We start from the raw sequence: 27,549 nt of genomic DNA, 5'->3' as shown, positions 1-27,549 counted from the left end.
ATATCCAAAGATCTTTTGATTTTCATCAAGTTATAATATTCGAAAGCTCATTCATTTTCCAGAACATTCTATCTGTAGTGTCAATTCACTTACGGGCCCTTCCTATTGCGTGAAGATCTAATTGGAGCATCATTTGAGATATTGGGACCTAAGGGAAATCTTTCCTATGGTCCGCATTCTATTTTCTGTTGGTCATTTGGAGGAATTGATTATGTGTTGCCTTGATGTTTTATCATTTATGTCAACACTAGCTGTTTTGGATGTTTTACCGGCACCCTTATGGTCTCGATAGGTTGTTTGGTTTCTGGTTGGATTGAATCCAGCATGATCCGGTATGCTCCGATATGTTTGCGTTATAGAATTGGCTTATTCATGCTACTCAGATTCATGTTCAGTCAATTGGTTTTGATCTGGTGGTCATATGCTATCCTGATTGCTAGTAAGCTTGGTTTGTAGTTCTAGCAAGGGTTTCACCGGTAGAGCTTTGATGAAGATTTTTGATAATATGCATAAGTGGTGTTGGTGCGGCTTCTGGTGGAGATTTAGGATGCTGATGGTGATCATGTTCAAGACTTAGTTGATTGAGATTATTGCTTTGGCGTGTATGGACCTAAATTGGGTCCCGGTATTGTCTAGATTATGGACCGGCTTAATGTAACGTGTGGATTGGACCTCTCAATGTGTTTCCAAGATATCTTATGGATTGGATATTATTTTTTTTGTCTCAGGCCGACATGTTTTGTAATTATGTAATTATTTTATTGTCAGGTGGCCGACCTTATTGTTTATGGTCGAGGGTTTGTATATATATGATGTAAGATCTCATTGTAGATCATATAGGGCATGGGATACGAATATGTAAGGAGCAAATAATGTAATAATCATTCAAGTAGAGGATTTCGTCGATCATTGGTGATCGAGTTGGGTTTATGTAAGAGGATTTAGTTATTCGATATTGAGCTTAATCAGAACTGTACTCCAGCATAGGAGATGCTATCTTTGCAGTTCATTCCGTCTTCTAGATTGTAGTCAATGAGACTCCATTTGTGATGAGTAGTGCGCTTTAGGCTGGTGACCTTCCAGCAAGTGCAAGCCCCTCATTTGTAATTCACATACTGCAGAAGTATTATCTAATTGTGGGTAGGCTTCCCACCGTGGCTTTTCCCTTTACCAGGTTTTCTACATATAAATCTTGGTGTCATGTGGATGGTATTTATTCTCTGATTATTGCTTATGCTTAATTGGTTTATCTTCTATTTCGGTATTTGGTTTATGCATTCCGGTATTGATCTTTTGGGTTCCGGTATTAAAGTTTAAATTGCTTAAGGTTCCGGTAATCTAGTGACAATTGATTCACCCTGCCCCCCCTCTCAGTTGTCTTCCGGTTATTTGAATTGTCTAACATTTTCTCCTTCCGCAATGTATTTTGAGGTCGACCTACATATTTCATCGTTTTTTGAGTTTGAGACCTTTGAGGTCAACGCAAATCTTTTTCGGAACTTATAAAGTATATATAATAACATCTTGTAGTCATTCAAAGGTAGTTCAGAGATCAATAGTTAGATTCATAAGAATATACCATCCACATTTTGAATTTAGTTTCACCAATCTGTGGGACTATTACCAGGCCAATGTGCCCTATGTAAATTTGTACGCCTGTCAGCCCATTGTTATTTTGGATACCAATGCATATGATGTAATAGATGTTGTTGATAATAAATATATTAATCTTTTTTCTTACTGAGTGTTTTGTTGTGTTGATTCTATGTTGCACAGTTGGTCAATCCTCTTCCAGACCTTCCATCCATGATTGCACCAAGAAATGAAATATCTACGCTGTTGGCATTTTGATGATGTTTTGATTGTCATTGATGGACACACACTTTCTTGATGTCTGAGTTATACTCAACCGGTAATTGTTCCAACCGGTATTGTATATAGTCTTTATACCATAGTTGAACTACTCGCGACTCAGCTCGACTCGCCAAGCCCCTGGGAAAAAAACTCGGGAAAAACTCGAAAAAACTCGGTGAAAAACTCAGCAACTTAAAAACACGCTTAAACTTAGTAAAAAAATGCATTTTTTTTACAAAATTTAATGAGAAGATGCATCCAATGAGTCAATAAATGATAACACAAAAGAAACAAGCTGATTCTACATATATTTAAATGCAAAGTGTCTACAAAATCGCATCCTCATGAGGAATGTTGATGGCTGGAAACCTAGAAGCAAAATAGTAAATTACTAAATAGTTTTTGTAAAAACAAAAATAAATACATCATTACAAATTACAATTACAACTTCCTCTTCCCAGCTCTAGCAAAAACATGGGGAGAGGTAGAACTAGAGGGTCTAGACTATTTCGTCGCATAAGTCTATTGTGGGACTGGGCGTGACTGTGCCTCCTCGCTCGGTATGGTTGATTGAGACTCATCCTCCATCTTGGATGAAGCTATGTCTCCACCTACCTCTGGCACTAGCTATGAATCCTCATCCTCATCCTCCTCCTCATCCTCATCCTCCTCAATGTCATCCAGCCTGAAACCAAATCCACCCCCCTCCTCCATAGCCTGCCTCTCCAAATCAGTGATGTCAGTGTCGGAAAACAATGGAGGCTGCTCCTGTGATGTCCAATCACTGTAAGGATCTATATCATCCAAGTCAATTGGACCATCTTGTAGTTCCTCTACCTTCTTTACGCGCAATCGAAAATTATATTGCACGTAGACAAGGTCATTGAGCCGTTTCTACGCTAACTTGCTCCTCTTCTTCGTGTGGATTGCTTCAAACAAGCTCCAATTGCGCTCACAATTGGATGAACTGCAAGGCTAACATAAGACACTAAGGGCAAATTTCTTGAGATGTGGGGTGTTTCCACCCCAATTTTGCCACCAAGCATCTGCAAAATAAATAAAATAGAAAAGTTAGAAAGCAAAGAGAAAAGAGAAAACATAATTTATCAATCATTTTAGTCTTTAGATCCCAAAATCTAAATGGCAAATGTTATACCTGGGGTTTGAGTGGTTCTTCCTCTCCTAGCCAGCTCTAAAGAGAATAGCTTACCCCTTCCTCCCTCATAATTTTGGAGCTCACTCACAATGAGGTCTCTCTCCTCAACATCAGGTACCATCCTCTCAATGCCTATACTAAGGCCCTCCATGACTTCTCCATTCGAATCTGAGTAAGAACCCCCAAACCTAAAACGAGGGTTGAGGAAGTACCTTGCTGCATGAATGGGTTGGTGGAGCTGATTGTTCCACCTCCTATCGACAATTTCCCAAATGGGATCAAATTTGAGCCTATCCCCCTTGTAGTAATTTTTGATAGACTCCTTGGCCCTATCCATGGCCTCATAAAGATATCCCATTGGGGTTTTATTACCATCCACCAAGCAAAGAACTCGAACCAAGGGCTTTGACACCTACAATTGAAAAATACAAATTACAAAAAGATTAAAATTTAAATAATGAAGTTACAAATTAGTAATGAGAAACTTGAATCAAGAATAACTAAAATTTAAAAATTAAAGTTTTAAAGTAACAACCTTCACAATCTCTGTAGCCCTTTGTGCAAATTGGCTGTCGAAGACTATGCATGCTACAGCCTCTCCTTTAGGCTTCTTTGAATAAGGTGAGTTAAGCCATTCTCCACTCACAAGCATTTGTTTCAAAGAAGTCAATGCAGCAAGAAGGCTTTGCAACGTCAAGAATATCGTTGCAAACCTTGTGACACCAGCTCTCACCAAATCTTTCCCTTGGGTGTGTTGTCCCATCAAATGTAGGACCCAAGGGTGATTGTAAATATATTTGGTGATCCTCCTTGCATCTTCCACAACTGGAGTCACCCACTCAAGTTTTCCTATGTCCTTCAAGAGAAGGTCAAGGACATGTGCTGCACAAGGTGTCCAAAAAAGAGTGGGGTGCCTCTCTTGGAGGATTCTTCCTGCAAAAGAAGAATTTATTCTTAAGAAATATGCACCCAAGTAAAACAAAGCCACAACAAATGAAAATATTGCTAATGCCTAAAGGTGATAATTTAAAAGGATTCTACCTGCTAACACATAGGCTGCTGCATTATCTGTGATGATTTGCACCACATTCTCTACCCCCACCTCCATGATGACATGCTCCAACAGTCAAGCCAATGTTTCTGCATTTTTCACCTTGTTGGAGGTATCAACAGATTTCAAGAATACTACATTCTCCTTGCAAGCAACCAAAAAATTGATGATGGTGTGGTTCTTGCCATCTGTCCACCCATCAGAAAGAATGGTGCAGCCATAATTTGCCCATTCAATTTTTTGATCCTCCATCACTTCTCTTGCCCTACCAACTGCCATTGTGAGCAACCTATAAGTGCAAAGTGAAATTAGGTCTTACTACACAATTTTGATTTAATAAACAAGAAATCTAAAAAATAATTAAAAATGAAATCAAGTGGACTACATAGTAATTTACTAACCTCCCACTCAAATCCTTGCAAGAAGGGGCCTTGTACCCCTTTCCTGAAACTATCATAGCAGTCACCAAATTCAGCCAATAAGCATTCTCCGCCACATTGAATGCAATGTTGTTGAAGTACCAAAAATCAGCTACTGCAATGTCAGTTTTCTCATGTACCTCCTTATTCCATCCAGTGGCCTCTAATGATGGTTGTGCTCCAGGTGTGTTCCTAGGCACAAAATAATCACCTATGGACCCTACTCGTGGTGATGGAAGTGGAACAGTGTCAGGTACTCTACTAGAGGAAGCAAAAGCAACGGGCGAGGTGATGGTGGGTTTGCGGATACGTGTGCCACACCGAGAGCCCACTATGCCCTCAAGTGCTTCTTGTTCCTCTTCAAGGTCAATAGAAACACCTTGAGATTCAGCTATGGCTGATCTCATGGCTAGCTTTGCCCTCTCCTTTTGCAATTTTTTCTCTTCCCCAGCTGCAAGTAGGGCATTCATTTGTCTTTTTATTTCTTCATTGGTCCCAGGGCATGCTCTAGCATCATGCCTATCTAATCCCTGCAAGGTGGTATTTGAGGCGATTGATGCCCCCATGAAGTATTTTCTCACATTTTATGCATATAACTGACCCAGGATCGGGTCCCTCATAGGCATACCTCCATGCCCCATCTCTAGCACCTCTAGGACGGGTGCCTATATATCCAGATGGGCATGGATCTAGTGGTCATTGCTCCCTTGCCATGATTAATGCTTACTTAACCTACACAAAGTGAAAAAAAAAATTAACATTTTTGTTAAACAATTTAGCAAACTATCTACATTAGTTTAAATAAATTTAGACATCATTCAAAGTTTTTTTTCAAAAAAAGTAGTGTTTGATTTTTTTTTTGAAAACTAGATTCTTCAAAAAAATTGTGAAAATTCAACAAAACTTGTCAAATCTAGTGTTAAATCTTGTGCAAATAACTTAGAAATGATTTAGATTACCTAGGAATCATTTCTAATCCATCTAAATGCAACAAAAAATAAACAAATTGTTTTAAAAATGCATAGAAAAAAAAATGCAAAAACTTACCTAAAAATCTGATTTTCCCTTCAAATCCCCTTCAAATCCCCTTTAAATCCACTTGGAATCACTCAAAAATCACTCCAAATCACCTTGCAACTCACTACAAGTCCACTTCCCCCTTCTCAGCCCAAAACACAATCAAAAAACAAAAAATGAATTAATGTTTTGCCGTTTTCGGCTAAGAGACCCAGGCGGCCGAGTTTTTAACTCGGACTTGCCAAGTTTTTGACAAAAACTCGCCAGAAAACTCGCAAACAAAAAATGCATTACTGTTTTGCCGTTTTCGGCTAAGAGACCCAGGCGGCCGAGTTTTTAACTCGGACTTGCCGAGTTTTTGACAAAAACTCGCCAAGTTTTCTGGCGAGTAGAAGTGGTAACTACTCGCCAGGCTCAAAAACTCGGTGAGTTTTTGAAATTCATCGAGTTTTCGGCGAGTAGTCCATCTATGCTTTAGACTATCGGTATTTTGCAGAAGATGTTTACCGGTCACAGATTGACTGAAGACCCGAGCGGTTCGAAGATCTCAAGCGGTACGAAGGAGCAAAGTGGTAGTTAACATTTTCCAGTCTTCATTTTTTGACAACCGGAAATCGGTATATTGTATTAACCGGTACTACTCTGTGATGAGTTACCAACCGGTATTTTTGTGAGGAGTTATCATACACCAACACTTTGGCGGTGATTTTGTGCCGTGTTACCAAATGTGTCTAGATGCACTGAACCTAGGAACTTGTAGTCTAATCCTATTGGACCGACATGAAATCAGATTCCTTTATAAGGACATCATGTCTAGGGGTTGCACGTATGAAATGAGTACCATTGATGCAATAGAAGAACTGGTATTCCAGATGCAGACTGTAAGTGAGGTTGCTACCTCATTACTTGAGTCATGGTCATTGGCCATGAAAACTTTTATGAAAGACTTTAAATATGTTTTTGATAAGTTTTATTCCTTATTGTCATAAACATTTACTCTATTTTTATATATAAGGAAACAGGGGTTATTCTGCATTACTTTGTCATTGTTGGCAAAGGGGGAGTAGTATTTAAAATTTTGGTGAATGTTACCATTTCATGTATACTTTCATGTTACCACTTTGGGGGAGTAGTATTTAAAATTTTGGTGAATGTTACCATTTCATGTATACTTTCATGTTACCACTTTGGGGGAGTAGTATTTTGTATTCAAAATTTTGATGCATGCTATGTATACTTTCATGTTTATCTCTGTAAGGGAGTAGTATTCCTTTTTATTTTCTACAAAAGAAATAGTGTATATACTTAGGGGGAGTAATTTTGATTATGACATAATTTTGTTGTTAAAACACTTAGATGTCAAAAAAATTTTAAGTGTTGCCATCAATGCCAAAGGGGGAGATTGTTGGTATTTTGATCATGTTTTGATTGTCATTGATGGACACACACTTTCTTGATGTATGAGTTATACTCAACCGGTAATTGTTCCAACCAGTATTGTGTATAGTCTTTAGACTATCGGTATTTTGCAGAAGATGTTTACTGGTCACAGATTGACTGAAGACCCAAGCGGTTCGAAGATCTCAAGCAGTAGGAAGGAGCAAAGTAGTACTTAACATTTTCCAGTCTTCATTTTTGACAACTGGAAATCGGTATATTGTATTAACCGGTACTACTCTGTGATGAGTTACCAACCGGTATTTCTGCGATGAGTTATCATACACCGACACTTTGGCGGTGATTTTGTGCAGTGTTACCAAATATGTCTAGATGCACTGAACCTAGGAACTTGTAGTCTAATCCTATTGGACTAACATGAAATCAGATTCGTTTATAAGCATATCATGTTTAGGGTTTTCATGTATGAGATAGAGTATGAGAGATGTGTGATAGAAGAGGTTATGTGCGATCATTGTAGAGAAGATTAAGTCTGTGCGAAGAGTTAGAGTGTGGAGATATTGAAGACTGAAGTAATGCCGAAATGCATTAACAATGAGCTATCAAGGATCTAATTAAGCAGACTGTACTATTTGCTAGATCACTCACTTGTTGTTTACTCACATCTTCGACAAGTCTGAAACCCTTAATTGGGTAGGCCCAGCAAAGCCTTTGTAAATCCTCTAACAAGGTGGTTCACAACTATTGATCTGAAATCCTCCAACAAGGTAGTCTTTAACAGGACTTATCTCCTAACAGAGATCTAGATTCCTAACAGGATTTGTTCTCGTGAAGAACATTGTATGACCTTAACCGGTCTGGTTTTTATTCTGCAGATAGTTACTTGTGAGTTTCTGCTCACCGTGGCTTTTTCCCATTTGGGTTTCCACATCAAATATCTTGTGTTATGGAGATTGTTCTTTTGTGGGTGAATGCTTTATTTTCTATTGGTTTGCATTTATCTTAACCGGTTTATTAGTGAATATGTTATACCGGGTATCTGCTAAACTGTTTAAGAGTTTGAGTACAGTATTTTTTGGTATAATAATTCACCCCCCCTCTTAGTATTCATCATAGGCAAGTAGTTGCATAAATCAAACTGCCAAAAAGTTGTCTATATGTTGTTGCATCAACCAATGCTATAGAATCATTTATGTGAGTTTTAAGTTTTTCTCTATAGAAGTAGTAAGTCTTTTTCAATTTGACATGTCAAACTTATTGAGAAGTTCAACAATGTATTTTTATTGGGTGATGAAGATATACTAGGGGTTTTGAATCGCCTCAATACCTAAATAGTAATGAAAATGGCTCAAATCAACCATGTCAAACCCTTTCTTTAATTTGTCTTTCATATTTTAAATATAATCCTCATTATTACCAGTGATAAATAAATCATCCATATAAACAACAAGATAGACAATACTATCAATTTTTTTATAAAAACAATTCCAACATCGAATTCAAAATGTGTGAAATTCAACTTGAAGAGACACTTGGTAAGTTTTTCATAGTGGGCTTGGGGGGCTTGTTTCAAACTATACAATAATTTTACGAGCTTCGATACCTAGTGTTCTTTACCATTGACTGCATAGCCTTCTGGTTGAGTCATACACACTATTAATTTGAGATCGCCATTCAAGAATCTAGTTTTCATGTCTGTTTGATGAAATTTCAACCCATTTTGTGCTGCAAGAACTAACAGAGCACAAATGGTAGTCTATTTTGCTATGGGTGTGAAAGTTTCATTATAATCTAGCCCTCTTTTCTAGCATAAGCTTTTGCAACAACTCAAGCTTTATGTTTGCCAAGTGAACCACTTGCTTTATAATTATTTCTAAAAATCTAGTTGCGATCAATAGGTTTACAACCAACTAGAGGATCAACCAACTCCCAGGTACCATTTTTCAAAAGACCATCATAGTCATTTTGTAAATCTTGCCTCCTAATTCCGATATCCTTAGTGTCTTTATACTAAGTTGGTTATAATTATATTATAATATTGAGTTCGTCAATAGACATCAAGTTACAATATTATGAGCCTGTTGCCTTTCTTTGTAAGACTTATTTTGTCATTTTACCTGTTTCATCAATTCTGAAATCTTTCAAAGTTTGTTACACTTGTGGGAATATTCTGGCTAGACTAAAGGTGCTTCCATTTCTTTACTATAAGCTTCATAAGTGGCTAGTTTTTTTTAAATCCCAAGCTCATCTAAGGAGGGAAGATCATTATTCTTGAGCAAGGAAAGCTTGGGATATAGATTCTGCATGTTAATCCATGAAAAGTAATTTGAAATAATTTATCCCCCGCCCCCCCTCTACTCCCCTCCCCCAAAAGTGAGGAGCCTCACAAGGATTTTCTATCCAAGAAGTATATTTGGCAAATATATCAAGTTGTTTTGACAGGCAGCCAACATTCGCATATTTTTTGGAAAATTCACAAAATGCAACATCTCGTGCAATAAAGAATTTCTTTTAACTTTATCAGAAAACCTATAGGCTTTTGAAGAGTTTGAATAACCAAGAAAAATGCTTTATAACTTATCATATATCTTCGTTTTTCTTGGGAAGCAAAGCATAGAAAGTCGAGGCAAAAATATGAATAATCCAAACAAACAGAGGATAACCAAACCAAACTCCATATGGATTTGCTTGGTGAAGAGAAAATTAAGAAGATCTATTACGAAGATAAATCATTATTCTTGTTACTTCTGCCAAAACATTTAACTTGATGTCTTTGAAATATAATATTTCTTGAAGCATATTCATGATATTACTATTCATTCTTTAAATGATATCCAATTCGATCACCAATGATCGACCAACTCCTCTGCCTGAATGATATTACAATATTCGCACATTACATTCCTTGACCATGACCTTTTTCATGAACCATGATTCACTAAAAAGAGTTTCTAACTTTTATTTATACAAACCCTACGGCTTAAACCAATTAGGTCAGACACCTAAAAGAGATCATTACATATAAATCCTCTCGAAACATCCCGGTAACGTGTAGAGTGTTAAAGCCCAAAAGTGCACCCGAAAACTAAGTCTTTAAAAACTCAGCACTTTGGGATAACATGAGAACAATCATGAGTTTGTGGGTAAACTACTGGGATGATTGGACCTCCGGATAGGCTTGTTCCTAAAAATGATGGATCACCTATTCTAATAAAACTTGGGAAAACCTTGTTTGGAAAAGGGACAAGGTATTAAAACTGAAAAAAAATGGAAAAAACTAAAACTTAAGTAAAGTGATGCACCAATTTGATCTGAAAATGACAGAGAAGACTTTCTAAAATCACCCGCTTTACTCAAAAGCACCTTTGATTTATATCACCTAAATGATTTATGCAAAGGATCATAACTCAGAAAATTGAAAGGAAAAAAAATGGCTTTCTCAAACAATCAATTGATAAACCACAACGCATAACCTGTGATTCATGCAGGAGACAGAAATTCCAAAGGTTATTTAATCAATAACACAATATAAAAATGACTCTCAATCACACATCAAATAATAAGCTCAGAAATATAAGGCATAAGCTGATAATTTTATTGAATATTCTGTCAAGAAACTATAAATGTGAGCTACAAGAAGAATTCTCTGCCCAACATGAGAATAATAATCCAGAACCCCCTAAAAAGATAAATCTTTTTTCACTTTATACAAAAAGGCCTTCCAAAGGCCAAGATAAGATGACTCCAAGTCAACTGAAGGTGAACTGGAGTGATCTCCAACTCAAAATATCCCAAAAATCTGAACAGAGAAGAAAAACAACCAAAAAAGGCTTCAAATTTTGCATAAATGTGTGAAATCTGGCCCAAACTCTTGGTCAACTGAAAGTTGACCCATGTGACACTCAAAATCAAGTCTCAACTACTAAAGAACTGGTTCAAACCCATGTATAATTGCACCTCAAGCCCAAATCTGACCCCAAACTCATGAGATAAATCCAGCCTCTTTGAGTTCAATATTTTTTGCATATGCATATTAGGAATAAATATTTCAGACACAATAATAATAAATATTAATTGGATTTATAACTCATCCAATTAAAATATTCATTTTACAATTTTCAATGTGTCTATGGGTGAAAAAAATTGAACTCAAAAGGGCTAAAAAGATGCAAAATTAATAATTTCCACATCAAGATATAAAAATTGGAAATATTCTTAGGCAAAAATAATTAATTTTAATAATTAATTATTATGTTAATGTTGCTATTAGTTTATTTTTATCAACATTAATATAATAATTAATTATTAAAATTAATAGCATCTTTAGAAGAAATAAGTCTTTTAAAAGACTTAAGGGTTTTATAGCCTCCCCACAGCTAACCATAACATATCAAAAGTGGGAGTCTAGGGACTCGACCACTATGCATTAGTTGCATCTTTAAATAAAAAATGCAATCCCATAAAAATGGGAAAAGCAAGACAAAGGAGATGTAAAAAAAAACGAACCCTAAGTCTTCATTCACTCTCGCATTTTTTGTAATCGTTGTAGAAGAGCTCTGCCGCCATGCGAGGGTTTGGATAGGAAGAAAAGGAGCGCAAACTGCGAACTGACTCTCTCTTCTGGCAGTCACCCATGATTGCAACTGGGGTTTTCGAATTTCATATTTGCAGGGGTCTCTACATAAACTGTAGCATTTTTTCGGTCCCAAAATCAAAACAAGTATTTTCGAGCTGCATTTTAAAGGAACCTCTACAAATTTGGGCGTTGTAAAAAGGACATCCTGTGATAATTTTGCTTTGCAATGTTAGAGAACACCCAGTCTCTATTCAATTTGGTGAAACAAAGACATGGAATTATCTGCAGCACCAATAGCTAACCACTGTTCTCCAACCTTGACTGATAATATATATGATGAATGAATGCTTATAGTTTTCACACATTGCAATGAGCCCTCGTGAGTTTCCCAAATTCGTTGAACCAGTGATTATCCCTTTGTCAAAAGTTGAGAATTCAACACAAGTGATTGGGCCAGCATGGCATGCTAGTACAACATCACAAGTTCCATGAGAAACAAACCACAATCTAGCAGTCCAGTCATCACTTCCAGTAATTATAGTGTCTCCAACCATTCTCATTGATCGAATCCATTTTGTATGCCCTAATAACTTGTGCATTTGTTTTCCAGATCGTATATCCCATATATTGCCAACCCCATCATGAGAAGCAGTAAGCACACGCTCTCCAGAAAGCATCTTCACACAGCTAACCTGAGCATCATGACCCTTGAGTTCCTCCAAAAGTCAGGAAGTATGTTTGTCCGACACAAACACGTTCTGATCATCAGAGCCTGAAACAACTCGTGCTCTGTCAGAGCTGATTGCATGGATTTCTCTTAGCACTCTTTATTCTAATATTAGTTTATCTTTTGATCATTAGGGAATGAAACTAGAGGCACCCTTATGTGCACATTGTCCTCTGAACAGTCATATAGATTCTATGAGCTGGGCTCAACCCTTGTGGGAGCCTCATTTAATCCCACTCATGCATGAAATCTGAAATCTACAATTTTTATTTTTTTTATTAATCTGTTTCTGCACATTAAGCAAACTTCGTTAGAAAAACATTGATTCTGCGATACAATGAGAATGATCTTTCTCTTTTTTTTTCTTTTTTTTTATGCTTATTTTCTTGTTCAAATAACGATCATGATTGAATAGTATAAATGCATAGGCATGATTAGGAGCTAATCAATCCTTGCTTGGATCCCTTGGATTTAACACATACTTCTTTTCACTCTTTCAGGACCACGAGACAATTGGAGGTTAGGAGACATCGAGGTTGCAAACCTACACCAAAAAAATAGATTTATGCCAGCCATATACCCCCAGGCAATGACTGGTTCCCTTCTCATCTTTTCTATGCATTTGTATTATTTGGTTTTGTATTTCTCCTTTGCATAGGAAAATTAAGATCACTCTCACGGTCTTGCGTGAGGGAAACATTTATTCAATAGATTACTTTCTCTTAATCTTTCCAATTGTATAAAAGATGAAATATTATTTAGTTGAAAACAATTGAAAGATCTAAAATTTTCTCCATGTAGTTGTAATCTTTTAAAAGGAAACTGAAAACCATAATTAAGGCTTTTTGCAAAAAACGTACCTTATGCCTGGCACTTGAATTTTCTACTAAATTGCAATCAATGTGAAAATTCAGTAACATAGAGTACACGTTAGCATGATATCGGTCCATAACCTAGATATGTACCAGACCTATTCTAGGTCCACCACGCCAAAGCAAAGTCTTCAAGCAGTTGAAGCACAATCAAAGAAAATCTTCAGCATCCTGAAATCCATGAAGAAGCTGCACCAACACCAATTATGCATTGTATCATGATTCCTTAATGAAAGCTCTGCCAGTAAATCCTTAAACCAATGCCGATAAGGGTTTACCAGAGTGTATGATAGCATCTGATTGCCAAGCCAATACCAACTAACCAAAACATGCTCATGGAGCATATAACACATGAAATCAAACATACTTCACTGATCCAAACACGCCGGAAGTGTCCAACAGATAGTCTCTTCTGTCGGTAACACTAGATATTCTACCGAGAACCAAAACTTGTCCGTCGGTAACCAATCATAATAGCTAGTGTTGACATCAGTGACAAAACCTCAATGCAACACATAATCAATTCATCAATAATGCCAACAATCTTCCCCTTTGTCATTGATGGCAACACTAGATGTGAAAAACATCTAAGTACCAAGAAGTGCCAAACAAGACTCCCCTAATGGAAGACAACCAACAATCTTCTGAATATCAATAGCTCTCCCCCTGTCAATGATTTTTTGCATTACTATCACTCCCCCTTTGACATCAATGCTAGAAATCTGAAAAAAATATCAAAGCAATGATATAAACCTCTAAATCTCAAAGCTGACTACTCCCCCTGAGTAGTAGCACCACTTATCAATACCGGAATGAACATTGTCTCTGATAATGCATGCCGAACTGATGACAAACTTCATCAATCAAGTCTTTGCCGAAGGGGCAGAAACCCCTAGTCTGTCTCTCAAAATACTCAAATGATTCCTTAGATAGTGGTTTAGTGAATATATCTGCAATCTGTTCTTTAGTGTTAATATAAACCAATTTGACTTCCTCTGCTTCTACCTTGTCCTTCGGAAAGTTATACTTTATTGAAATATGCTTAGTCTTAGACTGAAATACCGGATTCTTAGACATGTCAATGGCTGCAGAGTTATCACAGTAGATAACTACTGGTTCACTACAATTTACCCTGATATCCTTCAACATTTGCTTCATCCTCAAGACTTGAGTGCAATTAGTTGCTACTGCAACATACTTAGCTTTTGTAGCAGATAAAGAAATGCATGACTATTTTTTGTTGATCCATGAAATCAATTTATTTCCAAGAAAGAAAGCTCCACCAGAAGTGCTCTTCCTGTCATTAGTATCTCCTGCCCAATCTGAGTCGGTATATGCACATAAAGTGAAATCATCATTTTTAGAATACCATAAACCATATTTTGTTGTTCCTTGCAAATACTAGAATATCCTCTTTACTCCACATTCATGATTTTCTTTAGGATTACTTTCATATCTTGAAACAATACTTACTGCATTCATAATATCTGGTCTACTCTGAGTCAGATATAACAGACAACCAATCATAGACTTATACCTTGTCGAATTAACCGGTGTAGAAGTATCCTTGATAGATAATTTCTCACTTGTTGCCATAGGAGTACTTACCGGATTGGAATTATCCATACCAGACTTATTCAACAATTCCCTCAGATACTTAGTTTGATAGATAAAAATGCCTTTGTCAATTTGAATAATTTGCAAACCTAAGAAAAATTTCATCTCACCAATCATGGACATTTCAAATTCATTCTTCATGTTAGCAAATTTCATGCACAATTTATCTTCTCCTCCAAAATGATATCATCAACAAATACTTCAATAATCAGAATATCATTATCAGTGATCTTATAATACAGATTACTATCAACACTGCCTTTAGTAAAACCAAGCTTCAAAAGATATTTATCCAACCTTGCATACCAAGCTCTAGGAGCCTATTTCAAACCATATAAAGCTTTCTTCAATCTGCAAACCATATCTTTATCATCTGTCAGTGAAAATCATTCAGGTTGCTCAATGTATACTTCTTCCTCAAGCTCACCATTCAAAAATGCACATTTAACATCCATTTGATGAACCTTATAGTTCTTATAAGCTGCATAGGCAAGAAATAGTCTAACAGCTTCAATTCTAGCTACAGATGCAAATGTCTCACCATAATCAATTCCTCTGTTTGAGAATAACCTTTACAAACCAATCTAGCTTTGTTCGTTACAACTTGACCATCCTCATTCAATTTATTCCTAAAAAACCATTTAGTTAGAATAAAATTCTTATTTTTAGGTCAGCGAACTAAAGACCAAGTCTCATTTTTCTCTATCTGATCTAATTCATCTTCCATAGCCTTTAACCAACATTTATCCTTACGAGCTTCAATAACAACTTGAGAAATAAGACATACCTCTTCATTTGCTAGTTTTCTTCTTGTAATAACTCCCTTGTTCCTATCTCCAGTAATTTGATCTTCGGAATGATTTAATCTTGCATACCTTGGTGTCTTTTGAACTTCAGGTTCACTACTCTCATCATTAGTCAGAGTTGAATTTTCTGACTGTGTCGGTGTAACTGTCTCAGCTTCCTGTACCGGTTGAGACATTGTCGGTTCAGTTATGATCATTTCCACTGCCGATTCCCTGCCATATGATATAGAATGATTTATGTATTGTTCATCCACTTTCACATTAGCACTAGCCACAATTTTCTGCAATCTTTTGTTATAACATCTATAAGCTTTGCTCTGAATTGAATAACCAAGAAATATCCCTTCATCACATCTAGGATCAAACTTTCCAATTGAATCATCTCTTTTGATATAGCATTTACTTCCAAAAATTCTGAAATATTTAACAGTAGGTGTATGTCCAAACCATAGTTCATAAGGGGTCTTACCGGTTTCACCTTTGATGTAAACTGTGTTGAATGTGTAGACTGTCGTACTCACTGCTTCTCTCCAGTAGAAATGAGGCAATTTGGCTTCCATCATCATAGATCTTGCTGCATCCGAAATGGTTATGTTCTTTCTTTCCACTACTTCATTTTGCTAAGGAGTCCTAGGTGCAAATAGTTGTCTCCTGATTCCATTTGTCTCACAATAACTGTTAAATTCATGAGAAGTGAACTCACCACCATGATCTGATCTTAGACATTTGATTTTCAAACCAGTTTCAGTTTCAACCTTCGCTTTACAAATTTTGAATTTCTAAAAAGCTTCAGACTTCTCTCTTAAAAAACTCACCCACATCATTCTAGAATAGTCATCAATAATCAGCATGAAATACCTATCACCTTGAAAGTTCTATTCCTTGTTGGACTACATAAGTCAGTGTGAATCAAATCAAGTACATCATTAGATTTATCATGTATGCTCTTAAAAGAACATCTGACTTTCTTACCCAATTGACATTCCTTACATATCGGATTATGAGGCTTCATAATCTTAAGTATATCTCTGACTGCCTTAGTTGAACTAATCTTAACAATACAATCAAAATTAACATGACACAACCTCTTATGCCATAACCAACTCTCATCAATATGAGCAATTAAACATGTCTTATTACTAGTGTTGAAGTGAAAGATATTACTTCCAGTCTGAATACCGGTTGCAATCTCCAAACCAGTCTTGTTAATGATTTTGCATTTTCTATCTTTAAATTGAAGTCGAAAACCCTTATCAACCAATTGACCAACACTTAAAAGATTATGCTTTAAACCTTCTACATAATAGACATTATCAGTATTATGCTTACCATCCAAAGAAATAATACCTCTACCTTTGATCATACATGCCTTGTCATCTCCAAATCTGACTTGACCGCCATTGTATTCTTGCAGGGACAGAAATTTCCCTTTATCTCCAATCATATGATGTGAGCATCCACTATCAATTATCCATTCATCCTTATCTTCAACTTTTGCTGCCAGGGCCTTTTCTTCATTTTTGATAGCCGGTTCCGGTTCATTTTCCTTCAAAGCATAAAACAACCATTCTTTTCCATTTCTAGATCCACTAGCAGAGTCTTTTGTCGGTTCATCTCCAGAGTCATCAGTTACTCCTTCCTCATCTGCTATGTAGCATTGTTTATTTTTCTTGTTCATCTATATCTGTTCTAGTTAGGCTTAAAAGATTTCTTAACTCTTTTCTCAAACCTTGCATTCCTTTCAAGACATCTAGATGCAAAATGACCAATCTTATTACATGCAAAACATTTAAAAGGTGCTTTTCCTTCATACTTACCTCCAGTTGGTCCTTTAGGTACTCTTCTAGCAAATAAGACTTCAAGTTGCTCAAGTTCTTCATCTTCTTTCCTCGTGTCTTCCAATTCTTTTGCATATAGGGCTTTCCAATCACTTTTGACGGTAGATGTTGATGATGATTCATGAAAAGCAGGTTCAGACTTTACAGCTCCAGAAGATCCAAATTCTTCAAGCTCAAAAGCAAATAATTTCCCAATCAAAATGTCTTTGTTAACTGGAGTGTTTTCCATTGTTCTTAACTCATTAATTGCAGTTGCCTTCATCTTGTAAGCCGGTGAAAGGGCTCTCAAGACAGGAAACTATTTCATCTTCACTTAGAAATCCTCCACAATATTGAATTCCCATAACAATCTCATTTACTCTTTCCATAAACACAACAATTCTTTCATTATCTTCCATTTTCAAGTTTTCATATCTTACCCGGTAACCATCAAGTTTAGCAATTTTGGCAGTAGGATCACCTTCATTCGAAGTTTGCAATTTGTCCCATATAACCTTAGCCGATGATTTATCAATTAATCCCATGATCTGCTGATCATTAAGTGCACACAAGAGGGCTTCTCTAGCTCTGCAATCATTTTCAATATTCTTATCCAAGTTTGCAGGAGCAGGATTGCCAGATGCCGGATCATAAGGTGTGTATCCTTTCTCAGTGATCTCCCAAATATCCTTGCCAAGACATCTAAGATGAGTCTCCATTCGAATTTTCCATATCCCATAATTTGTTCCATCAATCTTAGGGATTTCTCTTCTGAAAATAGTTGCCAGTGGATTAGAGGTGTTAGTTGCCATAGGATCTACCTCAAGCGATTAAGCTTCTGCAAAAGAGAACCAAGGCTCTGATACCAATTGTTACAAGCTAGTGTTGCCATTGCACCAAAAGATCGACCTGTCAATGTCCAATCCAACCACTAGACTTATAGAATCCATAGGAGGTTGTTAAACCATGCCGCAAATCCACACAAGGGACGCTGGCCCACTGCCAACATAAAAGCCCACATAGATTATAATGAATGAATTGTAATTTTTTGTGTGCTCAACAAGTGGAGTGAGCGAAAGCCTCTTTATGTTGTTTTACAAGAATAGAAGCTTCACATCTTTCAATTGTCTTGGGCATAGTTGGCAAACCTGAAACACCATTCTTTTGCATGATATGTAATAAGCCCAAATCCCACATGCCATAAAATACCAAGAGAAAAATTACCTTCCTCAGTAAGATATGTAAAACTCCTAAAAAGTGTTGAAGTGTCATGGAGTTTTAACAATTTATGATCTTCACAACTAGTAAATGCATCTTGATTATTTAACTTCTTCCTAACAACTACGTGTCCATATTCCAACAAAATGGAGTGGCTTTATTTTCAAATCAATATTATTGACAACAAATTATATTGTCATTGAGGAAGATATAATACATCATGAAGTACAAAATTTGCATGGCTAGTCAACTTGAGTTGAATGATTCCTTTTCTAATATGATTGAGGCTTGATTCATCTACCAAATATATTGTACCACAAACACCTCATATAGTTCTTCAAAATAATAATGTCAAAATGTCATGTTGTTTGGCTCCAATATCTTACTCTTGAAGTTTAATACTTAAGTATTTTTATTTTATCTTTTTGTTTAACAGAATTTTCTGTCATATCTCATCAGATCTTGCATCCACATGCTTCATGACCAAATTTTTTACCACATCGTTTAAAATACAAGTTGTACCTATCATTTTGATTGTCAAATTGGGATTGGCCTTTGCCATGTGCACCTCCTCTACCTCTATTTTTCTGTTGACCTCTTTCCTCTATCACTAGACCACATCTAGATGAGCTCTTGTTTCAAAGGTTTATCTTATTCATGAGAAAGACAAAAAAATTCACCAATGTTATCATTTTTTCTTCAAAAAGCTTTCTCACGTTGTACCAACTATTGACCCAATTGATCAACAGTGGTGGCCTTCAATTGGTTACTTTCTTGAAGAGAATACAAATAAGTGGAATGTATTAGAATAAGTGCCTTTACAAGGGTTTGAGATAGATGTAACTTTCCCACGAGCAGCATCAACATCTTGTTTTGTTGTTTGAATTTCAGAAGACAAACTCATGACATCTTCATTCTTCAAACTAAGATTAAATATATTCAACTATAACCAAATAAAATCCTATTCAAAATGAGAATCATATAGATATATCAATCTTTGAACAACATCCCAAGCATATTTATAACTTTGTATGTGATAAGTAGGAGGTATTTTCCACAGCAAGTCAAACTATGATATTGCTATCAAGGTTCAACTGTGTAGTTTTTGAGTCAAACTATGATATACCTCCTACTTATCAATTGATGAGCTAAAGGGGCTCTATAATGAATGGTTCATAACTTGCTGAAGGTTTTGCAAATTGGGTTGCAAGCTAAGCGGGTTTAACCTTAGAGGGAACTCCGTGGTTAACCGCGCATGAGTTGCAGTAGTACTGGGATGAGTGGCCTCCTGGGAAGTCCCAATGCTTCACCCCTGTGAGCATCACCTAGATGTGATGAGCATTAAGTGGACCATTCATTCTCATGAAAGATGGGTTCTTGTGAACCATTACTCATGAAACATGGGTCAACGAGTTTGACTCAAAAACTACACAGTTGAACTCTGATAGCAATATCATAACTTGTATGTGCCTAAACACATCTGAAATGCCAAAAACTGTAAAACACACAAATATACTTAAAGGGGAGTGGGTGAATCAGTACATGCCAAATTCAACATCAAATTTAACACAACCTGGAAATCATTACCACATCTCACATCACCATCAAGTCATCTAACCAAATGATAAACATAACCACATATCAACACATGAGAACACCAAATATATGTGGAAACCTAGAAGGGAAAAACCACGATAAGAATAGATGTTTCAATCTATTGCCTAAATCCATCCTCGAAAAGATAATAAACAACTTACATTATTTTGTAGGAACCAACCCACAGGAATTACAATCTTAGATGGAGACAAGAATACCCAATTATATTTGCAATCACCCACCTATAGGAGATACCAATCCACTAATCCAAGAACTAAGCACTAACTCAAATACAAGACACTGACCTCAATTACAACAAGATTTATTAAATATATGTCATGCGGAACTTGAAAGCTTATTCTTCAACATCTTTATGATTTGAACTGCTTCAAAACACTCTCATAGGTGCATGCAATCTGTATTTCAATTTGCACACTTATACACATATTGAGTAGACAACTTCCACAACTTTTTCCACAATTATCTTCTACTTAATTTCTCACTTGGAATGAAACTACATCAAAAATATATTATACATTCCAACATTAATTGTATTCACTAGATGGCAAAGAACATATTAACATCATCCACAAATCAGCCGTACGAACAAACCTTAAACCAACCATGTAATAGGCCCAGTCTGAAAGCCAACACATTACACTAGGATTGGGATGACATTGCGTGTTACCCAATACAAACTCAATTATAAAAAAAAGACTTCAAACACTTCCTCCAACTATCCCATGTTACGATACACTAGCTCATTCATCAGGGACACCAACATAGTCAAAGAACTAGTACTGTGACAACTCTATTGACTCTAACTTTCCTCTTTTGAACTCCACCTCTAAATCTTGAATAGATTTACCTTAATATGCAACCTAACTTGTCTTCCAAACTGCAAGCCATAAAACATCATTGTGGTAGAATGTGGTACTAAACACCATGCTAGTGAAGAAATGTACATACAAGAAGAGATATTTAAGTCAGTTCCTGATGAACTTGAAGATTCCGAATCGGACCTACTCTCTACAATGATGAACATCTAATTTGCACCTAGAGGATCAAGACCACCATTCTTTGCATGAGAAAAAGGTAATATTTTTAACACTAAGAGATTTCATATTTTCTATCAAAAAAATCAAATTATGTTCTTATTTTTAAGGAATTTGAATTGAAAGATTATAATCAACCCAAACATAAAAATGAAAGAAGAAAAAGAATTCAATGAAATTATTGAAGAATGTAATTTTATAACTTCAGTTTGTGATGATATCAATGAAAGTTCTCAAAAGAATGAAGGTATAAAAGTTATAGAAATTGAAGAAGAAGATTTTTTCGCTGAGCAAAATTGTCCAAATGCTGCGAAGGAAAGAATTGTCAATACTAGTCTACCAGAACTAAAGCCTAAAATGAAATATATTACTTCTCTTATCAATGGTAGATTTTCTCAATTTATTTTAGTAGAAACAAATGATAAAACATTATGATACTCAAGTAGAAACCTATTCTTCTTTGTCATTATGTTGAACTCATGTATTCCAAGACTAGGAACAACTTGACAAAAAGGACACATATAAAATATAAGACGTATAGGCAAAACTCTTTATTTGTGACAAATATAAACACCAAGAAAAGATCAGAATAGAAAGGATAAAAAAATTCAGGTGTGACTTATACAAATTCAATAACCTGTTAGTAGATGTATTGCCTAGAAGAAACTTTGTTGATAGAGATTCTCCATATGAAAGTACAAAAAAGATGTTCTATTTACACTCAATGGAGAAAGAATAAGGATAAATACATTAAATTATACTACTGAAAAGTATCCATCTACAATGGTATCTCAAAAGGAACTATATTCTGAAGATACATAAAGTTTTGGAGAAAAAGCATGCCTACAGTGGAGATAAAGCAATCCAAGGAAAACAGAGAAAAATAGGAAATAAAATTCCTATTGCATCTTCAAATTATTAAGATATGGAGAAAGCTATTAGAGAAATTAAAGAACGAAAATATATTTCTCCATCAAAATTGCCATTATGTTGCTATGCGTGTATGGTCAACAAAAACTCGGAACAAAAACAAGGGAAGGAAAGGTTAGTTAACAATTATAAACCAGTAAATGAAATTATAGATTCTTTTCCCTATCCTATTCCTCACAAAATTTATTTTGTTATAAAAAGTTGTCAAAGGAAAGTATTTCTCATAGTCTTATTGCAAGTCAAGATTTACCAATTTCAGTTGTCCTTTTGGACACTTTGAGTGGAATTGTATTTCAATTGGACTAATGAGTGCTCCTACTTTTTTCCAAGAATTGTAAATGGATCAAGTATTCAAAGGTGTGCCAGATTTTATTTGTATATATATAGAATTGATATTCTAATTTTTAATTCTACTTTAGAATTTCATCTGAATCATCTTAGAAAATTTTATGATATTGTAAAAAATGTTGAAATTGTATTATCCATAAATAAAATCCAGTGGTGTGCTACGAACTATAAATTCTAAAGAATGATTGAAAATAATGACATTCTAAAATTACATTTGAATGTGCGTTTGATAGAAAAATGCTCCAAGCTTGTATAGCTATTTTAAATATGTAAAATAACTTTATCAAAATGCTAGTATAGAGTCTATAGACTATGAATCTCTTCAACAAATTTTCAAGGAAAACAAATTCTTTCGAAAGAACATATGGTAATAGTTAAAACATCACAAAGAAAATCAGTAATCTTCCTACACTACACATGCCAACAACAGAAGATTTTGTGCTCTATATAGATGCCTGCTAGCAAGCTATTTGCTACAGGAGCCCAAAATTGGAATTCATCTAATAAATAAATATAAATAAATATATAGATGGGGTAAATAAATGCCTAGAAAGTTTTCTTTAAAACTCATGCATCTCAAACACTTCATTATAAAAACTGATTGTACTAGATTCTTAACATTCAAGGATAAGGATCATGGCCGAAAATATGGAAGAGGTAAGTATGTATGATGGCGTGATTATTTCAACCAATCAAATTGCTGAACACATTCTAAGTAAAGACAATATTGCAAAAACTGATTGTACTAGATTCTTAACATTCAAGGATAAGGATCCAAAAATATGGAAGAGGTAAGTATGTATGATGGCATGATTATTTCAACCAGCCAATTTAACTATATTGCTGAATATATTCTAGGGAAAGACTATTGTAGCAGATTGGTTGAGCAAAGATTTTCCTATAACAGCTACGCAAGTTCCCATCACTATAAATTCTCCTCCTATAGGCTTTAATTATTACCAAGCAATTAATGCTAACTTTAATTCCATCCAAAGACATATCCAAATTCAAATATGAAGGCTTGGTATAAATTAACAATTTAATCATTATGGTATAAATTAACAATTTAATCATTATTAAGAAATTGCTAGCCAATAGCTATTTGGGCTTCATCACACCACCACATGTGGTAGGGAATTGGGGATAATTTGTCATGTTACACAGTAACATAAATTTTTCACACTTAACACTCGTTGATCTTGTAAGACGAGAAAAATTTGAATGGAGAAATCTAATTTAAATAAGACTATTAGACCAACTGTATAAGACTCTTAAATATGCAGGAAATCCTCTCCATTCTAATGAAGAGTTCACATCAAATTTAGTAGTGACAACTATCATTCATCGGTAACCACATTGGGAATCTCATTTCACAATCAATATTTGAATAAATGATAATGATACAGACTAGAATTTATAACACAACTTTCAAATTACTACTTTATGGAGACCCATTAATAAAGCCAATACAAAAGCAAGGTGGGACAAGTAGAATTAGGATATTCTTGAATCTTCATCTTTCATTTGTAATGATGAATATCCTGTCTATAGTGAACAATTAAAATAAAGTCACTAACATATGGTACAATAATCCTCCATTCACATTTGCCCATTTAACTGGTAGTCTAAGTACTTGATTTGGAATCACTGGATCAATAGGTCATCTAGGATCTCTAGATAAAGGCTCAAAGAAGTCATTCAACATCGTAAAGCTTAGTGTGTCTAAGCAATTGTATGCTCTTCTATTGTACTCTATGTGAAATGGAGAATCAAACAATTGATTTAAATTTGTAATGAAAGCCTTGTAATATTCCATTTCAGTAACCGAAGAAGCCGTAACCATTTGGCCATCAACCTCTACCCTTGTTTTCCTATCTACCATTATTCGGCCTAATTTTCTTGAGTCCATAAAGTGATTTCTTCAATTTGCATACGAAATATTGATTCTCAGAGAACTAAAAACCTTTTGTTTGCTCAATGTATACCTCTTCTTCTAGCTCTCCATTTAAAATTAACGACTTAACATCCATCTGATACACCTTGAACTTCTTGAATGGTGATGATGTTAAAAATATTATAATTGATCCTAATCTTGCTACCAAAGTAAACGTCTCTTCAAAATCAACTCCTTCAACTTGAGTATAGCCTTCGCATACAAGTTTGGCCTTACTTTTTATTACATTTTGTCTTCATTGAATTTATTTTTGAAGACCCATTTAGTGTAAACAACGATGTTGTCCTTAGGTCATGGAACAAGTTCTTAAGTTCCATTCTTCTTAATTTGATTTAGTTCTTCTTCCATTACTTCTAAACAATTCTCATCTTTTCTTGCTTCCATAAATGTACTTGGTTCATGTTTTGATAACAGAGAAAAGTATACTTTTTCACTTGCTTTCTCTAACCTTCTCATGGTATGAACTCCACTCTCTTTGTATACAAGAATTTTATCTTTAGAATGATGTTTTTGAACATATTTGGTCGAAGTCTTTGAAACTATTTTATCAAACACACATTCAATAGACTCTTCACTACTACAAAATGAACCATTACTATTATCTTCATCTAAACCATTAGAACTTTCAACAATCCTCCATAACCCTTGTTATAGCATCTATATAGCTTACTTCTTTTATAATAACCAAGAAATATACCTACATCAAATCTTGAGTCAAACTTACCCAAGTTGTCTTCATCCCTTCTTATATAGCACGCACTTCTAAATAACCTGATATATCTGACTAATGTCGATCATTATTTCCATAGTTCATATGGTATCTTAGTAGTTTTTATTCTAATCTATACTCTATTTAGAATATGTAATACAGTTTGAACAACTTATCTCTAATATAAGTAAAGTAGCTTAGCTTGGCTCAAAATTGTTCTTGTCATCTCTTGCACTATTTTATTCCTTCTTTCCACCACTCTATTTTGTTGTCTTGGGGGAAAAGTACTACCTCTAGATTTCGTTCTTCTCACAATATTCTTCAATTTCATCAAAAGTAAATTTTTTGTCTTTCTCAAATCTCAGACATTTGATAGTCCTACCTACCTCATTCTCTACCATGGATTTAAATATTTTGAACTTCTCAAAAACCTCTGATTTTTTCTTTAGAAAAGTAATCTATGACATTCTAGAAAAATCATCAATAAGTATCATAAAATACCTATCACCTTGTAGACTCTTTGTCTTGATTGGTCCATATAGATCTATATGGACCGGATCCAAAGGTCTTGTATTTGAATGCTCCTTTGTTCAAGATTTAACTCTTTTTTTCTTCTCTTCATGAGCTTGCTTGCAAATAGTACATGAGCGCTTTGTAATCTTAGTTATGTCTCATACAACTCGGACCTTTGAGTTGATCTTCACAAAATGATCAAAATTGATGTGATCCACCTTCTGTGCCATAGCCAACTTTCTTCTTTTATGTATTGTAAACCAATTCTTTCCATTGACTTCATTGAGATTATACACATCACTCTCTCTTTTGCTTTCTTCCACAACTAACTCACTAGGACTTACTTTTTTGATCTCACATTGAATGACAGACTATAAACTTTGGTACGCATATGACTAACAATTAGAAGATTATGTTTCAAACTTCCCACATACAAAATATCATGGCTTAGTTTTTCAAACATAGAACTTTTTGTACCTTTTGAGGAAATATTTGCAACTGAATTGTTAGTGAGAGTTAATGCTCCACCTTCAAGGTTTTATAAATTTAGGAAATTGCTTTTATCTCCACTCGTATGATTAGAAAAACTACTATCAATAATCCATAGGTTATTCTCCTTAAGTGTATGAACTATAGTGTATGCCACCATTGAACTTTTTGACCTAAGTTCCTTTAATTTCCTTTTCCATATTTTCTTAGTTTTGTCCTTCAAATATTTTGAACTCTTCTCCTTTATATTTGACTTGGCAGGATTCACAAAAATACTTCGACGATCTCTTACAATATGTCCAAAATTATTGCACTTATAACAAACAACATTGAAATCAAACAAAGGTACAAATTTATACTTACAAAGTTATTTCTCCTTGTCTTCTTGTAGGAAACCTTCTACAACCTACAACCTTACAACAAAGTTGATTATAGATAAAATAGTAACCAGAAAAAGAATAAATGAATTTGGTATCATACACTTGTTCTTTTGGGTTTTCCCTTCTGGGTCTTCTCCCGTTTCTATGAACTTGAATGAAGCTATCATCTTCCTTTTTTCTATTTTCTGCAACCTTGTTCTACTCAGTTTTTGACACTTCTGAAGCCAATCAAATATAGATTCTTTGTAATTGTCTTCAATTGATCCTTAGTTAGCTTACAATTTTTACTTTCGTCAATCCAATACCATTCTTAATATGCAGTTTCCTTTAAATACTTACGATCTCATTTAGGATCTCGATCCTTTTTCTAAACTTCAAACTTAGCTCATTGTTTGATCTCTCCAAATACTTTCTCAAGGATACAAATTCTGATTCAAGATCTCCAAAATATTTATCGTTTATATTTAATCTATCTGTTATAAAATCTTCTATCCTCTTTGCTTCCTCTACATGTATTTTCAAGTCAATGATGAGCTTCTTTGCCCTTTCTAGATTCTATGATAATTTATCTTTGGATTTCATACCCTACATATTTTTTCTTTTAAGTCTTTTGAGTTCCTTGCCTGCACAATAGATCTCTTCAACAAGATCAACCTCATCATCTTCATTTTTATAATTCAAATTTTATGCATTACCTTCAGAAGTCCAATTCCTTAAATAGGGCTCTTTCTTTTTCATATTCACTTCCAAACGGACACTGTCTTTTTCATATTCACTTCCAAAGGGGCACTGATCATATTAATCACATGATTTGTCTTCTTTAGAATAGAAACTTTTCTTTTTCTTTTGGAAATTCTTCTTGTTGGCATATGTGCAAGAGTATGATGACATGATGATATTGTATGTTGTCATTGATGTCAATATGCTGAGAAGTAAACTAGTATATGAAGTTAAGCAACTGGCAAAGAGAACCGGTATGGTGGTGTAAACCAGTATATGTGCAATAAGTGAAGCGGTATGCTTGTCCAACTGAACCGATATGATGTT

The 27,549-nt window shown here is 35.0% G+C and overlaps 1 pseudogene; it reads right to left on the bottom strand.

The window, feature by feature from the left end:
* LOC131078230 (truncated transcription factor CAULIFLOWER A-like) overlaps positions 1–27,549 on the bottom strand; it is a 182,485-nt pseudogene that overhangs the window by 19,465 nt on the left and 135,471 nt on the right.

The sequence above is a fragment of the Cryptomeria japonica genome, chromosome 5 (assembly GCF_030272615.1).
Source record: "Cryptomeria japonica chromosome 5, Sugi_1.0, whole genome shotgun sequence".
NCBI lineage: Eukaryota > Viridiplantae > Streptophyta > Pinopsida > Cupressales > Cupressaceae > Cryptomeria > Cryptomeria japonica.
Note: the sequence above shows the minus strand (reverse complement) of the source record. Positions and strands in the feature narration are given on the sequence as shown.